Source organism: Macaca fascicularis, chromosome 5 (assembly GCF_037993035.2).
Source record: "Macaca fascicularis isolate 582-1 chromosome 5, T2T-MFA8v1.1".
NCBI lineage: Eukaryota > Metazoa > Chordata > Mammalia > Primates > Cercopithecidae > Macaca > Macaca fascicularis.
This window is the reverse complement of record NC_088379.1, coordinates 170,617,335-170,629,187: the sequence shown is the minus strand read 5'-3', so window position 1 is coordinate 170,629,187 and position 11,853 is coordinate 170,617,335.

The following is an 11,853-nucleotide window of genomic DNA, read 5'->3' as shown; positions in this document are numbered from 1 at the left end:
GTCACTGGGAACTCAGACCAAGAACAATTGATTCATGAAGAAAACTCATTTTTAAATTACTGTTTCACAAAGGTTACATCCACTCTCATCTGTAGGATTTAAACTTGCAAATTGTGTACTTGAGTGAGTTACAAAACAAGGGGTGGCAAAACCTCATTTAATTAAGAAGGTGTTAATGAAATAATTTCTCTGTACCAGGCATAAAGCAAGTCTGTATGGAAATAGTGGAAAATGTAATTTGGTTTGCATCTTGAAGGTGCTCACAGTTCATAAACTCATGAAGGAGTTAAAATGTTAGCAGTGTTGTTGTGAAATACATACACTGTAATGCAATTTGTCAAAGAAATAGCCAGGTAAACACTGGGTGTTTCCCCACTGACTTGGCAAGCATCCTGATAATTTTATTGAATTTGTGCCTTTTTCCCCCTCAGTTGCCCATTATCTGATAGACATTACACATGAACAGTGGAAAAACCCAAAACCTTTACTGAAAAGTTGAAGAGGAGAGTAAAAGTTTAGGAGAGGTGGAGGGACTGACTAAATACCTCATTTATACACACAGACTCATTAAGTCTCATTGCCTTTACCGAAAAGTAAAAACAAAGATGTGATTCATTCAGACGTTAAATTTTGCTAGTTATTACAGGTTAGTATTCAGCACTGAAATAACCGACTCTTCAACTCTATGCTTTGCTTTGAATAAAAGTACCTGCTTTCTTCATTACTTCTTCTGAATAACTCCTGGGAAAATGCTGAAATCGAGTCCCTGTTAGCTAATACTTGTTATAACTTTTGGAAACAAAATCAAAGATCATACTTAATGGACATTTAGCTCTTCAGCTAAATGATGTGTTCTCAGATTAAGACCTAGTATAGAAGCTCCAGATGACTGAGAAATTCATTTGACATTTGTCTATAATAACAGTCACCCTCAGAAATATTTTCAGTGTGTTTAGGTATTTTCCTTATCTCTCTCTAGCAGATGCCTTAAAGGAATAAGACCTGCAGTGTTCCACAGTTTAACATGCTTGGTGATTATTTCCTATTATAATGATATGAGGGAACTGTTTGACTTTGATTCAGACAGGGATTTTTAACATATTCATTATCTCATTAGCATTTTCCTTAAGGATTTTGACAAGAGGCTAAAGAGGTAAGAGGTACAAAGTTATCTCCTATCAAGACTGTATTAATTCTTCTATTGAAAGAAAATTTAAGTACAACATTTAGAGGAATACAAATTCAATGAGAATTTCAAAAAGAAAAAAACAAAAAAGTATAATTATTTCAAAGACACTTCTCATTTAGTAAAAATGAGACTTTTCAGTTATTTGATAGAGTAAAATCAATTGTTTTAGAACTAAAATTGGGACATCAATGACAGAGAAAGTTTTCACCAAGACATATAGATATTCAATTTATTGCTTTTCCTTCAATGTTAAGACTGAAAAACCGTCATACCATGGGTCAGGTAGTTAGAGTGTTTCACACATCACTTAGGGAGTAGGGGCAGGGAATAGGGAAAGGAGGACCTTGGAGCATCTGCTGGTGCTTCTAGTCGTCCCTGGGAGGGCACTCAGCTGGGAGTGGACTCAGGCACTGTAGCACACAGAAGAGAAGGGTGGCAAAGCAGCTCTCAGATAAAGAACGCTGGGATGAATGATTATCCTGGTGACAGTTAACAAGATTTCCTCTGTGTCTACATAGTTACAGTCTCCAGGCTTCTTTAACTAAAAAGCCCCATTCGAATTGTTGGCAGTTCCTGAAAAGGTTTCCAAGGCTGGGCCTCTTACACAAGTTTTGCTTGGCCAGAGTGGTTTTGCGCTTTTCTATCATTTGTCTACAATGATATATGGAAGGATCTGGAGACCTTCTTGAGTTACTTCTTAGTCCCCTCTGCAAAGGTAGGTCAGGGAAAACAAGAGGGCTTAATAATGCCCCAAACTCTGTAGTTTTGCCTTGAGAAGTCTGTTTGAGGAGATAGCAACAAATTCCAAAATGGAGGTGAAAGAAATGTAAAACAATCTCCCAGATTTTGAGGTGGTCATCCACAAATGTATGCTATAGACCAAGCCAATTTTCCTCCTCAAATTTTGGTTGCTGTCATTGAAGAGCATCCTAATTATGCTCTTTAAAATATCAGTTTCCTATTTTAAACAGTAGTTGTCCTTTGATATAGAAATATGTGTAACCTGACAGGAACATGAGTCTGCTTTTTTGTTGGCAGTCATATAGAGGGCATGCCACACTAAAGTGGTGGTCCTTCAACCTTGCTGTGGATAATATTCACTCCTAAACTTGAAAAATGCCGATTATTAGGCCCACCCCTAGAAATTGTGACTCAGTAAGTTTGGGCTGCACCTCAGAAATCTTTTTAACAGTGAAACCCAAGTTATTGTAAAGTAGGTGGGCCATGGATCTTGCAGAAACACTGGAGTAGAGAATATGTCTTTAGAGGGGAAATGAGCAGTTGGAGATCTAGCAGTGTATATAGCCTTGAAAGATTTTATATGTGTGTATGTATGCATATGTGTGTGTGTGTGTGTGTGTATATATATATACACATTTATCTATAAAACATGTGAGTGCTTTGCTTATAAGTCCTCACAGAGTAACTCCAGTGAGCAAGGGATGGGACAGGAAATAATAATCTATCGGCAAGGTTAAGTAATTTACTCAAGGCAAGTTAACAAATCTGTTTGAACAGCTGTTGGAACTAGAGCCTCCGGCTTCTTGAGTCCTATGCTCTCTGTATATGAGGTCTGCATTTTCACAGTTATGAAACACATGCTGCATTCCACGAGATCAGTTCCTCTGAAATATTATATGATACTCCCACTACATCTATTATATAGATATTCATATATCATGCCAAATATCTCAAATGATAGTAGAATTTGGAAATGTTCCTATTGTCCAGGCCATTGTCTGTACTTGCTACAGTGGCTTCAACATCTACTACTTACTCTTCAACCCGCTAAAATTTACATTCTTTCCACCAATCCATTAAACCTGCTATCACCAAGTTCACTAACAATTTTCTTTTTGCAAAATCCAAAAGGTGCCATTTGGATCAAGGTTATGGAGCAAACATAATTTTGGATCTCACTTTCTGCGGCATCATTTTCGAGATGATATAAAGATTTTTAATAAAGGATAAATCTACAATTTCACTAAGAAATGAGAAAGGTTAAAATCAAAATAGCAGAACATTTGAAAAATTACTAAAATATTAACAGCAAATTGATAGATTGAGAAAGAATAAGAATGGAGAAACTGGGGACCACAACACCACACAGAAGAAAACTACCACAGGTTTCAGTGATACTTCAAAGTAAAGAATTAAAGATGTTCCTAACAGTTTTGCCTCCATTGCTACTTTCCACTCTCCCACTGAGCTGAACGGCACTATCTTCAAATTGGTCAATAACCTTAAAATTGCTCTCTAGAAAGAGGAGGTAATCCTTCTAGGGAAGTCTTCTTTTAAGAATGCTGAGTTCTGGCCTGGCGCAGTGGCTCACGCCTGTAATCCCCACACTTTGGGAGGCCGAGGCTGGCGGATTATGAGGTCAAGAGATTGAGACCAGCCTGGCCAACATGGTGAAACCCTGTCTCTACCAAAAATACAAAAATTAGCTGGGCGTGGTGGTGGGTGCCTGTAGTCCCAGCTACTTGGGAGGCTGAGGCAGGAGAATCACTTAAACCCGGGAGGCAGAGGTTGCAGTGAGCCGAGATTGTGCCATTGCACTCCAGCCTGGCAACAGAGTGAGACTCTGTCCAAAAAAAAAAGAAAGAATGCTGAGTTCTAATTTATGCTATTATGAAGATAATAACAAAGCTTACAAGCAGTACTAATACTTATAAAGCACCTATTATGTGTTAGGCCCTGTTTCAAGCAGTTTCCAAGCACTGATTTATTTAATCTTCATGATAACCCTATAGTGTGGACTCTGCTACTTTCCCTGTTTTAATGAGAAACAGAGATGTCAAGTGACTTGCCCAAGGTCACACAGCCACATACCATATATGCACAGTGTAGCTGTGATATATGCCCAGGGAGCTGTGTAAGTCTGTGTTTTTAGCCAGTGTGCCACTTAGATCTCAATAACAATCATAGAAAGATGGGGAAAAACACAACTGGACACAGGAAGAAAGTGCATGAAATGCTGTACTGCATGGACCTTTCTATTTTGGAAATTGGATGAGGTATTGTTTAGTCCAGTCCTATATTCCGAAAATGGGAAAAATCCATAGTCACTACCTATCCCAATCAGGCTAGCTTTTCATACAAAGGGACAACAGGTATTTGAGAAAAATTAATTAGGAAGTAACAAAAACCAAGATTAATAAACAATATCTGATGATGAGAAAAATAAATTATATAAAGAACATAAGAGAACTTTTAAAATATTCTGAATAGTACCCTCAGGAATAGAAGAGAAGATTTAATCCATAAAAGGAGAAAAGTTTGCAATCAGAGTAGGAGGAGTTCTCTGAAATGAAATGTATAATTACTGGAATAAAAACATCCAAAGATGGACCAAATTCTAGAAAGGACATAGCTGAGGATTAGATTCATAATTTGGAAAATGAAGTCAAGAAAGTCTTCTAAAACATAGAACAAAAATTACAAAAAGCTTGAAAAACTGAGACATGAAGTGTTAGCATAAGAAGTTCAACATCTGCTCCGGGCGTGGTGGCTCACACTTGTAATCTCAGCGTTTTGTGAGGTTGAGGCAGGCGGTATCACTCGAGGTCAGGAGTTCAAGATCAGCCTACCCAACATGGTGAAACCCCTGTCTCTAACCAAAAGACAAAATTAGCCAGGCATGGTGGCTCGTGCTTGTAGTCCCAGCTATTTTGGAAGCTGAGGCAAGAGAACTGCTTTAACCCGGGAGGCGGAGGGTGCAGTGAGCAGAGATTGATCGTGCCACTGCACTCCAGCCCAGACCACAGAGCAAGACTGTCTCAGAAAAAAGAAAAAAAAAAAAAGGAATTTCAAAATTCTTTCTGTCTAAAAGAAATTTCCAAAGAGAGAACAAAGACAAAAAAAATAAGGAATAGTAAAATAAAATTTCTCTAAACTGAAGAATGACACAAGGCTCAGATTGAAAGGATTCATTGAATTCTGAGTAGTGAAATAAATTCCGGTGATGGAGAAAGAAACAATAACTTTGAGGTACATGAGAATAAATCCACAAACTACTGTGCAAGATATAATAACATAACATTGAAATACATAATAGAAGCCCTACATACATAGGAAATTCCACTATTTGAAGGTATTAAGTCTCCTTAAATTGATCTATAGCTCACTGAAATTCCAATAAAAATCTTAGTAGGAAATCTGTAAAATTTCAAAAGATGATGATAAAATTCACATGGAAGAATAAAGAGCCAAGAATAATTAAGAGAGTGCTGAAGAAGAATAAGTTACCTATAATATATTCAATCTTGTTATACAATCAGAGTGATTAACACCACATAGTATTGGCACAGAAGCAAATGAACAGTGGAAAAGAATAGGGAACTCAGAAACTTGAAAATTTAGTATACAACAGAAGTGGAGTAAAATCAGTGGGAAAAGGAAGAGCTAGTCAATCAGTTTTGTTAGGACAAATGATTTTGCATGTCAATAATGATTCTTACCTCACACAAAACAGAAAATTAATTTTAGATGGTTTAAAACTCTAACTGTGCAAGGTTGACTTTGAAGCTTTTGGAAGGCAACACACTGTAAGATCACGCGAGTAAAGCTGACCTGACAACGATGAGCTTTGACCAAGAAATTTCATTTTCAGGTTAAAAAAAAAAAAAAAAGGGGGAGGAATTTCCACCCTGCATATACAAGAAGGTATGTACCAAAAAGGCTCATTTTACAATTTCTTATGACAGTAAAAAACTAGGAAAAAATCTAAAATAAAGAAATTGAGGTATATACATACTTACAGTGAAAAGAAAAATAAATACAATTGAATTACATGAAAGCATATACTGTACATATAAATATTTTTAAAAACATCATGGAGCTGGGTGCGGTGGCTCACTCATGTAATCCCAACACTTTGGGAGGCCGGTCAAGGCGGGCGGATCACGAGGTCAAGAGAACAATACCATCCTGGCCAACATGGTGAAACTCTGTCTCTACTAAAAAAAAAAAAAAAAAAAAAAAATACAAAAATTAGCTGGATGTGGTGGCATGCACCTGTAATCCCAGCTACTCGGGAGGCTGAGGCAGGAGAATCACTTGAACCCAGGAGGCGGAGGTTGCAGTGAGCCAAGATCACAACACTGCACTCCAGCCTGGGTGACAGGGTGAGACTCTGTCTCAAAAACAAACAAACAAACAAACAAACAAAGCATCATGGAAAAAGTGCAGACTGACACATGTTTTAGAAGTGCAGATCCCTTATATATGAAATTTCAAAACATGCATCATTTCATATTATTTATGGAAATACATGCATATAGTAAAAATACAAATTAATGCATAACAAAGAAACAGACCAACTTTAGAGGAATGGCTCCTTCTGAGAGAGTGAGAAGTAAACAGGACCAAGAAGAGCTATCCAGGCCTTTCAATTAAATCTGAAATGCTTTATTGTATCTGCAACATTTTATTGTATCTGTACCATAGTGGATGTTAGTTATATTATATTATCTGTGATTTTCTATATGTTTTTAACACTTCATGAGAAATTTAGCTTGACAAAAGACACTGGACTTATTAAAGTGAATAATGTGTTTTCTCATAGCAAATAAGTCAACTTCTCCAGCACCTGGGAATGTCTCAGCAGGAAATGTCTAATAGTAATTGCTCACACAAACGCTTTAATATGCCCTGAACAAGAATATAACCTCCTATAATGATTTTGAGTGCACACTTTATATTCCAAGGGCCTCTTGGGAGTAACAAAGGAAATTCAAGTGGAAAGCCCCATCCAACTGGCAGCTCCTGGTCCCCTGAGGCAATCTGCTACTCTGAGCAGTAGTGGAGGAACAATTCTCACACTCTCAGGGAGGATTTAGACCATCTTTGGTCCTGTATTTGGATTCATTATTGGGACTGCCTACTGGAAAGCCTACTCTAGGGACCAGGGATAACTGAAAAGAGTGGGAGTGGGAGAAGGCAGTGCACTTCTTCAAAATTTGATACATTTCTCTTCTAATAATAGTAAGTTTGAGGGAGTCGTTATCATCCACAGACATAGACAATAGTGAGAACACACAGCTAAGGTCCTATATGATGGGTGGACACCATACGTGAGGTCCTAAGACCTAGAAAAGCCCAGGACAGCCCAGGACTGAACCTTGACATCTAGTTACAGTGGTGGAGCTCTGTGCAGCCGTGGAAAAAGAATCCCAAGGACCTCATGGTTAGTCATCTTCAGAGCTAACTTTCCCACAGAACAGCTCTGCTCTTGCCAAACAACGAATGACCACACTGTGGGTCCCAAAGAATGCTGAGCCTGGAACTCAGAGATACACTTCTATGGGAGGACATTGGCTGCTGTTCTTTTATATCAGTTTGGGGTTAAAACAGGGCTTTGTTCTCTAAATATGTAAACTAGAACTCTTAACTTTTATAAAGCACTTTCAAATACACGATTCATTAGATGCTTACAACTTCCTAGTTTCACGGATTTTGGATTGTTGGGGAAAGTCAAAAAAGTTGATAAGAGGCAGAAATAGTGGCATTCTTAGCCTGTTTTTGCTGCTATAACAGAATACCTGAGACTGGGTAATTTAAAAGGAACAGAAATCCATTTTCTCATAGTTCTGGAGGCTGGGAAGTCCAAGATCAAAGTGCTTCCACCTGGTGCGGTTCTTCTTCCTGCGTCCTCATGGGGTGGAAGGAAGAAGGGCAAGAGAGGATGAATGCTGCGTCCTCACATGGCATAAGAGCAGAAAAGAGAGAAGTCATTCCTGTAAGCCCTTTTAATAATAAACAGCATTAATTCATTCATGAAAGCGCTGTCTTCATGACCTAGACATCTCTCAACACTGTTGCATTGGGGATTAAGTTGCTGACACATGAATTTTGGGGGACACATTTAGTCCATAGCACAGGCTCTAGGATAAGGTGGAGAAACAGAATTTTTAGGGGCTGGAATGCTTCACAGGCACATTCCTTGGCTTCAGGTCAAGATCTCAGGCACTACCATTCTTTCCCCACAGTCATCCCAGAAAAAGGCCTGTCTTGTTCCTTTGTCCACAACCAAGTGTTGCTTCAAAACTTAACTCAGGAACTAATTATTCATCTAGTACAGAAAAAACAGTCTCACAACTTTTTTCCAGCTCTCTAGTAAAAAAAAAGCACAAAACCAGCCCATTGAGGTTTTCTAGTTGTTTCACATTGAAAGAGTGAGAAAAGGCTTCTATCTCAATTCCTATTCTCAATTCAGTCTTATAGAGCAGTATCTTCCAGGACAGCAGAAGTGCTAGGCTGGCTGTCTGTCTCAAGATAGTCTATGATGCTTGTTAAAATAAACATGGATGGGTCCTATTGCTAGGGATTTGTTTTTTTGTTTGTTTTTTTGTTTTGAGACAGAGTTTGGCTCTTGTTGCCCAGGCTGGAGTACAATGGCGCGATCTCGACTCATGGCAATCTCCGCCTCCCAGGTTGAAGTGATTCTCCTGCCTCAGCCTCCGGAGTAGATGGGATTACAGGAGCACGCCACCACACCTGGCTAACTTTGTATTTTTAGTAGAGATGGGGTTTTGTCATGTTGATCAGGCCGGTCTCAAACTCCCTACCTCAGGTGATCCGCCTGCCTTGGCCTTCCAAAGTGCTGGAATTACAGGTGTGAGCCACCGGGCCTGGCTGGAATTCTTATTTAATAGGTGTGAGGTGGGGCCCTAACATCCACATGTTTTCCCAAAATTTCATATGTAATTCTTAGGAATAGCTAATTTGAGAAATCATGATGGAAGGAAAAGACAAGATCACTGTGAATGCTTCAAGTAGAGGTTTAGGGTGCACATAGGACTGAAGATTCATCTATATTTCAAAGAAGTTCTCATAAAATTTTGGCAAGGGCTTTCAAACGAAGGAACTTGAAAATAATGTAGCCTTCACATAATTTTATTTTGACATTCAATATTACATGCTATAATAAGTAATGCACTGGTACTGGCTTATAGAGATTGTGAGAGCCAGTTGTTAAATTTTCGGAGATTTTGTCATTCATTTGTTAAACTATTGGTAGCTTGAAATCAGCTGGGGTGAAAGTATTCACATTCTGGAAATCAGGAAATGCTACAAATTAGGGCATTAACCCCCTGGGGAGTTTGTTGTAAATTTACCATCCAACCCACTGGCTCTAGAGGATGTATGGAACAGTGTATTATAAACATGAACATTTTACGTAGTACTATTCTGTCATTCTTTTAAATGTATTCAATTGAAACTAATACCAAAAATATTTGATACCCACCAACCATTATCCACTTTAAAAATGCAAAACAATCTCTTCTTTCATAGACTCAAAATTTACATTATCCCACTTTCTTTCTGAGTTCATACTTCCTTTTGACAATCCATCATAGGATTTTATTCAGATATAACATTGTAAGCTTGAAAACCTGCTTTTGTTCATCTAATTACATTTCTCTGTAATAGAGGAGGTACAAAAATTGAAATTAGAGAGTTTTAAAATTTTCTGTGATCATAATGGTCTAAGTTTTAAAAATCTTTTTTCTGGATTGAGTTATTAGTACTGTGATTAGACAATTGATCCAACAACATAAATGTATTAGCAAGGTAAAAAGGATTATTCATTATATAAAGCATTTTTTGGAAATGCATCTTTTGATACAATGAATGGCCTATTAAAATTAGTTATATATGCAAGGATAAATATTATCTATTGCTAGCATGAGACAGGCTCTACTGAAAAACAGTTGTTAATAAATAGAAATTAAAATAGTTTAGTTATATGAATGTCCCTCAAATCTCGAAAGTCCTTCTTAGTTACAGGCCAAAAATCACATAGTGATTTGGATCTCAAAAATGGTCCTTGATGTGTGAAATGTGTGGAAGCTGCATGCTGCAGATGCAAAATAGGACCTGGGGTCATACACTCCGATTTTAGTCACTCAGCATCCTGCCTCTGTGACCTCGGATCATTTATGAAGTTTCTGATTCTTTCACATTACTTATCTGCTAGATAAGTGGATAATATCCCCATCATGTAGGGCTGATGTGGGGATGAAATGAAGTAATAAAAAGAAAATGTTCTTGCCTCACTTCACATAACATAATGTTCTCTAGGTTCATCTATGCTGTCACAAATAGCAGGATTTCATTCATTTTTATGTCTGAATAATATTTCACTATGTGTATATACCACATTTAATGTTGAGTCCTTATCTCGGTTATTGCGAATACTGCTGCAATAAACATGGGCATGCAGATATCTCTTTTAACAAATTGATTGCAATTTCCTTGCAGATATACCCAGTAGTGAGGTTGCTGAAACATTTGGTTGTTCTATTTTTAGTTTTTTGAGGAAACTCCATACTGTTTTTCACACAGGTTAATACTGCCTGATCTCACACATATGTGGAATCTACAAAAGCTGATCAAATAGAAGGAGAGAGTTGAATGGTAGTTAACAGGGGCTCAAATGATTAAGGCTTAGGGAGGATGGGGAGACGTTGGTCAAAGGATACATAACTACTGTTAGATGGGAGGAATAAATTTCAAGAGAAATTTATTTACAACAAGGCAAAATTTATACCTTACAGCAAGGAGACTATAGTTAATGATAATATAGTACATTTTTGAAAAATTTGGAGTGGATGTTATGTACTCTCACCACAAACGTGATAACTATGTGAGGTAATTCATTTGCTAATTAGCTAGATTTAACAACTCCACAGTGTATGTATACTCATGTTGTATGTGATGAAAACATACAATATTATTTGTCCATTTAAATTAAATAAACTTAAAATTTAAATTTTTCTAAGTGCAGTGAGAATGTGAGTGTTCAATACATGGTAGCTCTCATTTTTTAAAATTTAATTATTTTAGGAACTTTTTTATTTCATGATGTGAGATACACAAGTAGGCTATTCTAATAAAAGGTCATAAGGAAATATAAGATCTCGGTGATTAAAAAAAGGAGGATTTTTAGAGTCTTCCAGGAGGCCCAGGAACTCCTTGGCAGGCCTAGGTATTTAGAATATAGGCTGCTTTTTTTTTTTTTTTTTTTAATTATACTTTAAGTTCTAGGGTACATGTGCACAACGTGCAGGTTTGTTATGTATGTATACATGTGCCATGTTGGTGTGCTGCACCCATTAACTCGTCATTTACATTAGGTATATCTCCTAATGCTATCCCCCCCACCCCCTCCTCACAATAGGCCCCGGTGTGTGATGTTCCCCTTTCTGTGTCCAAGTGATCTCATTGTTCAGTTCCCACCTATGAGTGAGAATATGCAGTATTTGGTTTTCTGTTCTTGTGATAGTTTGTTGAGAATGATGGTTTCCAGCTGCATCCATGTCCCTACAAAGAACACGAACTCATCCTTTTTTATGGCTGCATAGTATTCCATGGTGTATATGTGCCACATTTTCTTAATCCAGTCTGTCACTGATGGACATTTGGGTTGATTCCAAGTCTTTGCTATTTTGAATAGTGCCGCAGTAAACATACGTGTGCATGTGTCTTTATAGCAGCATGACTTATAACCATTTCGGTATATCCCCAGTAATGGGATGGCTGGGTCAAATGGTATTTCTAGTTCTAGATCCTTGAGGAATTGCCACACTGTTTTCCACAGTGGTTGAACTAGTTTACAGTTCCACCAACAGTGTAAATTTGTTCCTATTTCTCCACATCCT